The sequence below is a fragment of the Bidens hawaiensis genome, unplaced genomic scaffold, assembly GCF_021521415.1.
Source record: "Bidens hawaiensis isolate Kalapana, Puna unplaced genomic scaffold, B.hawaiensis_p1.1 tig00009543_1, whole genome shotgun sequence".
NCBI classification, from domain to species: Eukaryota; Viridiplantae; Streptophyta; class Magnoliopsida; order Asterales; family Asteraceae; genus Bidens; species Bidens hawaiensis.
In genome coordinates, this window is record NW_027491711.1 from 570,899 (window position 1) to 579,538 (window position 8,640).

The following is an 8,640-nucleotide window of genomic DNA, read 5'->3' on the forward strand; positions in this document are numbered from 1 at the left end:
CACATCCATTTATCTTATTAATCGAGCCCCCACTAAAGCTCTAAACCATCAAACTCCTTTTCAAGCCTGGTAAGGCCGAAAACCATCAGTTCACCACCTAAAAACCTTTGGCTGCATAGCCTATGGGTTAATACCATCTCAAAACAGAAAGAAGTTAGACAATAAATCTGAAAGATGCATATTTATGGGTACTCTAGCCAAAGCAAAGGGTACCGGCTCTATAATATCTCAAACAAAAAATTCTTAACCAGAAGGGATGTGGTATTCATTGAGGGGCAGAAGTGGATATGGCAAGAAACCAACTCTGAAAACAACCTCAACTCAATATACATTGACCCTTTTCCACCTGTTATAACCGAACAAGTATCTACCATGTCATCCTCACAACAAGCCTCCAGCTCATTTACCATGTCACCCTCTCCGAGGATGATTGATTTGCAAGATGTGTATGCTAAAACAAAGAAGATAGACCCACCTGTCTATGATGGTTTTGACTTTACCACTTGTCAATTTGCTTTGAATATAGCATATCCTACCAACTATCCTGAAGCTACTAGTTAAAGGGAATGGCAGCAGGCCATGGTGGAAGAGTTGGAATCAATCAAGAAAAACAACACTTGGGAACTTGTGAACCTCCCAACAGGAAAGAATCTCGTAGGGTTAAAGTGGTTGTATAAGACCAAAGTCGGGCCCGCTGGTGAAATACTTCGACACAAGGCAAGACTTGTGGCTAAAGGTTACTCACAAAGGCACGGAATTGATTACCAAGAAACCTTTGCTCCTGTTGTTCGGTTTGAAACCATTCGAACTGTGATAAGTGTGGCTGCTCAACTTGGATGGAGCATACATCAACTCGATGTTAAGTCTGCCTTTCTAAATGGGGACTTAACCGAAGGATTCAAGATAAAAGGGCATGAGGATAAAGTTTATTGACTAAAGAAAGCTCTCTATGGCCTAAAATAGGCCCCAAGGGCCTGGTACTCTAAAATTGACAAATACTTTGTCAATAATGGGTACAAAAGAAGTAACAACGAACCTACTTTATATGTTATGAATTCAGAACCTAGTAACATAATGTATGTTTGCTTGTATGTGGATGATATTATTTGTACTAGTCCGTCCACTAAGCTTATTGCAGATTTTTTAAAAGTGGAATGAAGAATGCCTTTGACATGACTGATATGGGGTTGCTAAGATACTTCTTGGGACTGAAAGTTACTCAAACCAGTCAAGGAATATTTGTGTCTCAAGAGAAATATGCAAGCAATCTAGTTGGCAAGTTTGGAATAACGGACTGTAAGTACGATGACACCTCAATGAATTCTAATGAGAAATTAAGGATAGAAGATCAGGCGGATAAAGCAAATGAAAGTACGTTCAGAAGTTTAGTTGGTGGCCTAATCTATCTCACTCACACCAGGCCAGACATAGCCTATGATGTGAGCCTGGTCTCTCGTTTCACGCAGTCTCCTTCAAAGATTCACTCAGGAGCTGCTCGTCAGATTTTAAGGTATGTTGCTGGAACAGCTAAGTTTGGTATATGGTATGAAAGAGGAACCCAAATCAAGCTAGTTGGGTTCACAGACAGTGATTGGGCAAGTTCTTTGGATGATCGGAAAAGTGTATCTGCCAATGTGTTTCTTATTGGCAGTGGAGCTATCACATGGAGCTCTAAAAAGCAACATGCCAGTCGCTCTTTCAAGCACCGAAGCTAAATACATAGCCTCAACTACTGCAACATGTCAGGCTATATGGCTTCGAAGGATAATGAATGATCTGGGTCTACTACAACAAAATGCAACTACCTTATATTGTGACAATATGTCCATAATTAATTTAAGCAAGAATCCGATTATGCATGATAGATCCAAACACATTGAACTCAAGCATCACTTTATCAAGGAAATGGTAAATCAAGAAGAAGTCACACTCGAACACTACAAAACCAATGATCAATTGGCCGATGTTCTGACTAAGGCCTTTTCAAGGGAGAAGTTTGTTTATTTTCGTCATCAGCTAGGAGTTATGGAGCTTGAATCAAGGGCAGGTGTTAAAATGTGATTCAAGTCTTCTGATGTGCATGTGATTTGGAAGCTGCTGAATATGCCATGTGACCCTATTTCATAGGTCTCCCTTATTTCAATTTTTAAATAAAGCCGTTTGGATTAGGTTGTTAGTAGTCCGAGTCTTTTGCTTTGTTTACGTTATTCAAGTTGTTCTTGATCCTCTATTTAAGAGATCATATCTTTCCAGTTTATGTATCCACTCAATTAAGCAATAAACAATTAAGTCTTTTGTATTCTATCTTATTCTATATCATATACTTGTGCTCTAAATACCAACAGTCTTAATTTTACTTGATTCATATTATTAAAAAATTACTTATCCAACCTCACTTTAGATGTAATTACTTAATCATCATGACCTCCACTTGTACACATATAGTATAATATTGTAGGGGTATGGTGCTAAACCCGGTTTTACGACCCTAAATTTATTATGTTTGGCTTATTTTATTATATGTACTAATACAATGTTATTGGGCTGAGGGGGTTTTGTGGAGGTAACCCTAACTGGGCTAGGCCCATTAGGGTACCATGATGGTGGTCATGAGACTCTCTATATAAGGAGGTCTCCACCTCCTTATCAAGGGGGGATGCTCAATAAGAGCTACCACCACTTTTTTGTGTCTGTAAACAAGAGATCCTCAGGATTTCTTAGCAGTCACCTCCACACCCCCGAAAACCATTGCAGGTCTCAAGCAGCCGGAGAAGAAGACACAAGACGTGGTTCGTTCATCTCGAAAATCCGTGGAAACATCGTCATGGATCAGGTCAGATTCATTTCGTGCTTCGACATTGGCGCCATCCGTGGGACGGCAACGAACTACCCTTCGATCTTCATCTCGGCTGTCAGATCTCTCCCAGGAAAAACCCAGATCTGGAAGTTTACAGAAAAAGGCTTCAAGGCTTGTTCTATTAAAGCTCAAAAAGATCCATAGATCTAAAAGAGGCTTCCAGATCTGTGCAAAAAGAAACTGCCTGACTCGAATGATCAAGTCTCCGGATCTGTGATGGTTTTAAATCTGCTCCGAGCTTCAGATCTATCTAGATCTGATTTACAGATCTAGATCTAGATTACAGACCTGGATTTTAGGTTTAAAGTTGCAGATCTGACTCTAAAATTGCAGATCCAGAAATTACCAGACTTCCGCCGCCATGTACGCGCGCCCGCGGATTCTCACTCCGCAGCCGTGCATGTCCCGCCGCGAAAACCACCATGTGGGTTTTGCGCAAGAGACCTCCGCCATGCACGCGCACTCACGAGTCACCACTCCATCGCCGTGCATGCGCGCATCAGGCCTCGAGCCAAACTTAAAGGTTGGGAATCCTCATAATATCCCATATGGCTACGCGCCAAACTTAAAGGTTGGGAATCCTTATAATATCTCATATGGCTACGCGCCAAACTTAAAGGTTGGGAATCCTCATAATATCCCATATGGCTACGCGCCAAACTTAAAGGTTGGGAATCCTCATAATATCCCATATGGCTGCACGCCATACTTAAAGGTTGGGAATCCTCATAATATCCCATATGGCTACGCGCCAAACTTAAAGGTTGGTAATCCTCATAATATCCCATATGGCTACGCGCCAAACTTAAAGGTTGGGAATCCTCATAATATCCCATATGGCTACACGCCATACTTAAAGGTTGGGAATCCTCATAATATCCCATATGGCTACGCGCCATACTTAAAGGTTGGGAATCCTCATAAACCCATACGGCTTCGCGCCATACTTAAAGGTTGGGAATCCTCATAAACCCATACGGCTTCGCGCCGAATACAAGACCGAACGCGGCTCCGCTCCGTTCAACATGCACACCACCATGATGCTTGAGCGCAGTCGCATATCACATGCTCATGCACCACATATGCTCACGCATCACAGATGCTCACGCATATTACATATGCTTACGCATCACATGCTCTCACATCAGTCTACGCGCACGCGCACGCAACATCTGCGCATGGCGCATGACACAAAGTCTACGCGCACGCGCATGCAACAACTGCGCGTGGCGCGGGACATCAAGTCTACGCGCACGCGCATGCGACATCTGCGCGTGCGCATAACACAAAGCCAGAGCCTATGCGCACGCGCACGCAACATCTGCGCATGGCGCACAGTCTACGCGCACGCGCACGCAACATCTGCGCGTGGCGCGGGACATAAAGTCTACGCGCACGCGCAAGCTTTATTATTATTATAGCTCGTAAGCCGCAACTCGCGCAAGCTTTATTTTTCTTATAGCTCGTAAGTCGCCTCACGCGCAAGCTCCATTATTATTACAGCCCGTAAGTTGCCTCACGCGCAGGCTTTATTATTATTATAGCTCGTAAGCCGCAACTCGCGCAAGCTTCATTATTCTTACAGCCCGTAAGTCGCCTCACGCGCAGGCTTTATTATTATTATAGCTCGTAAGCCGCAACTCGCGCAAGCTTCATTATTCTTACAGCCCGTAAGTCGCCTCACGCGCAGGCTTTATTATTATTATAGCTCGTAAGCCGCAACTCGCGCAAGCTTCATTATTCTTATAGCTCGTAAGTCGCCTCATGCGCAAGCTTTATTTTTCTTACAGCTCATAAGTCGCCTCGCGCGCAAGCTTCATTATTCTTATAGCTCGTAAGTCGCCTCGCGCGCAGTTTTTATTATTCTTATAGATCCGTAAGTCGCCTCGCGCGCAGGCTTTATTATTCTCATAACTCATAAGCTGCCTCGCGCGCAAGTTATGTTACATTATTATCAAGATGCGCGCTCCATCTTTTATCAGGCCTCGCGCCACTATGATGCGTGCTATATCTTATTTATGCCAGGGCACCATCATTATCACAAGGACCGCAACATGTCACCATCATGGGGAAAACCTCCCAAAACTCAGACAATAAAGACAAGGCCGAAGGAAAGGGAAAAAACCGCCCCATGACCTAACACACCTCATAAAGTCCAGCGCTCCACCTAGACGCTTGCGCGCCCAGGAGCAACGCTGGACTTGGGGGGCTTGTAGGGGTATGGTGCTAAACCCGGTCTTACGACCCTAAATTTATTATGTTTGGCTTATTTTATTATATGGACTAATACAATGTTATTGGGCTGAGGGGGTTTTGTGGAGGTAACCCTAACTGGGCTAGGCCCATTAGGGTACCATGATGGTGGCCATGAGACTCTCTATATAAGGAGGTCTCCACCTCCTTATCAATGGGGGGATGCTCAATAAGAGCCACCACCACTTTTTTGTGTCTGTAAACAAGAGATCCTCAGGATTTCTTAGCAGTCACCTCCACACCCCCGAAAACCATTGCAGGTCTCAAGCAGCCGGAGAAGAAGACACAAGACGTGGTTCGTTCATCTCGAAAATCCGTGGAAACATCGTCATGGATCAGGTCAGATTCATTTCGTGCTTCGACAAATATATAACACAATTTTTAATATATTTCACTTCCTAGCTACTTCCTTTGAATTGCCAGTCTTTCTCCTAGCATTTTAATTCCCATATACCTGTAATAATTAAAAGTTATAATAAGTTTGATTTCTTCTCCTAAAGCAAAAGTAATTAAAAACAAGAAGAAAATTATAAAAATTATGGTTAGTAATACCTTCCAAGCATCATTATAGTTGCTTGAGGGTTTGTACCCGGAGAATCTGAAATAGTTGAACTATCAATAACACGAAGTGCATCAACACCTATAACTTTATAGTCACGATCAACAACTCTATCAACCTAACAGTCTCCATGATAATGCCACATGCTCAATACTGTGTCTTTGCAATATTGCTCTAGGTCAAATGGGGCATTTACATGCCTAGGTCTCAAATTCATAGGTAAAGCAACGATGAAAGCAAACAAATCATTAACTGATAGAAAAGGATCACGAAATTTTGACAATGGTTTTGATTCCAACACCTTCACAATGGTTTGCATTCCCTTAACACATGATTGAAGGTCTCTAGGGTCTTTGAAGTAGTTAAATGTGACTTTAGGGTTATCATTTGGATTTTTAGTAACAAGCTCGAGCTCACCAAAAGAGAATGGACCCATCACCTTCTCAAGGATAAGCCCCGCGTTAAATCCTAATAGATCCAAGTTGACGCGGTCTTCCATTATCGAGCTTATCTTGTCAACAATGTTCTAAAATACACATCAAACATATGGATTAACTACAAAGCTTGTTGGAGTGTATTTTTGCTGGTTACTTAGAGAAAAATTATGTTAACACACCTGATTAGTAAAAAGACCAAATTTGGAACTCATGTTTTGGAGCAATGGCAAGTTAATATGGGCACTAACGGATTCAATGAAGCTCCCGAATTGCATAATGCCAACAACCTCAATTAGTGAATTCTCTACAGACTGGCGTGAAGGGACGAATACTATATTCAACGGGTTAACGGATAAGCCCTGTCCAACCATGGGTTGATCCAACAAAACCTCAATTCTATGGCGTGTTAGATGTTTGGAAGGTCCGATACCACTCAACATCAACAACTGTGTGCTCCCAAGCGTGCCTGCTGATAATACAACTTCATTCGACATTGATCTTTCGTTTAAAATTGCAACATGCTTTTTTCCTTTCGTATCCTTGTACAACACTCCTCGAGCTCTAAGCTCTACACACATAAATATACATGTGTTAAAACACAATCAAAAAAATTTATGTCAATTTTGACTTATTTAAATTTGACTTGTGTTTTATTTAACATAAATATAGTTTTAACAACATTTTGACATTGCACAAGGACAGATCAAATATGCTAATGTTCTAATTACCATTGGTTTTGAATAATATTTTGTGCACCGTTGCATTTAAGTGTAGAGTAATGTTGCTTGGATGAGCAAACTCTAACAAATCCGCAGCCGAGTGTCTTTTCCCATTCTGGTCAAAAATGCTACCACCAACTTTAGTCCCGTATACATGTTCATAAGTGAACCCATTATCCGGCAACACTCCGGCCTCCAACAACCCGTCTTTCACCGCCTTCTGCCATTCCAACATCATTGGCTCAAACGCCACCTTCTTCTCCACCCACTCGTACGACTCCTTCACCAGGTTCGGGTCCCACCCAGCTTTGTTAACAAAGTCGGGACTCACCCTAGTGAAGAAACCAGCATTGACTGCAGACCCACCTCCCAAAACACGGCCCCTTTGGCTGAACACGCCGTCTGTGGACACGAACGTCTGAGAGGGTGACGTTGGACCAAGGTTTGCAAGTGTCTCGAAAAATCCATGAATGTTGTTAATGGAGGGAAAGTCGTACGGTAAATCACCTCTTTCGAGGAATAAAACCTTTGCACCTTGTGAAAGTGTCGCTGCCAACGCACAACCAGAAGTTCCACCGCCGACTATAATGTAGTCATAGGATGCCGTCGCTGGAGCTTGGGTACTGGCGTCTTTTGCAAATGTGGAATATGGAGCTGTAGAGAAAGTTGTAAGTTATTTTTCTAATGAAACATTCTTCTAAGTACTTCCATAAATTATATGCCTATACATGACCTTACAGAATTTGAATCATCGAACTCTACAGCAGAGAGGAGGCATATTACCATGACATGTTTAAGTGATTACTCAACATATTACATGGTTACTAGTGACTAAATTTTTGCTTTAATATTATAACAAATTAATTACCTTTTTCGGAGGTTGAGGTAGAAGCAAAAAAGAAGATGATCGCAAATATAAATGGAGATGCATTAGAAACTATGGAGTTCCACGGGCGGTTGTGATCCATGGTGGAATAGATTGAAATGAAATCGAATTGAATGAAGTAAAAATGTAAAAGGTTATATTAAATGGAAGGATATATGGAAGCCGATGAAACACACCTAGCATTTATATAATTGCCAACCATGCATGCTTTTGGATTTTTGATCAACAATGTGACCACCCTCGTATCCCGTCAAAACTTCTTTTTCATTCAAAATTATTTAAATTAACAACAAACGTGTGACTTGTTTTTACACGTAAAATAAATGGAATAATATTTGTATTACTATTTGATTGATTAGATAAAATCATGATAAACAAAATTTCTTATTTGATCGGCCTTATTTTATATAAAAAAATTGTCATTCATAAAAACATGCTCAGCTTAAAATTTTTTTCTTATTGTGAATTTATTTTATCATGAGGTTATTACTTGGGAATTTTATTCTTTGTTGCAATCCACAAGAACTAGAAATCACTGGTCTTCCACAAGTGAAACTCATGAACAATATTAAGATCTTAACAGTACCATCACATTTCAAGTTAATTACTTATATTTGATACACAACGTACTTTCGTGAACTGGTTCAAATTGTTAACCTAACATCTTTTATTAAGTACTTGTTAAGAAGACGATGGCATATAAAAGTAGACAAAATTATAAAGTCCATAAAACAATATATACGACCCTCAAAGCGTTCGTAATCAAACTTTGGACACTTTAATGCAGAATTTCAACCAAGTCAAATTGTTTCTATGAATTTAAAGAAGATGCAAAGCTTAAAAGCACGATTTCGAGTAGAAATTAGGGGTTTAAATTAGCCCATTGAAGGAAGGCCCTGAGTCTCAAAGGCTTTCTGATAGGAAAAGAG

The 8,640-nt window shown here is 41.1% G+C and overlaps 1 pseudogene; it reads right to left on the minus strand.

Moving 5' to 3' along the window:
* Positions 1-5,512: 5,512 nt before the first annotated feature.
* Positions 5,513-7,793, minus strand: LOC143532808 (protein HOTHEAD-like; annotated as a pseudogene).
* Positions 7,794-8,640: the final 847 nt, after the last annotated feature.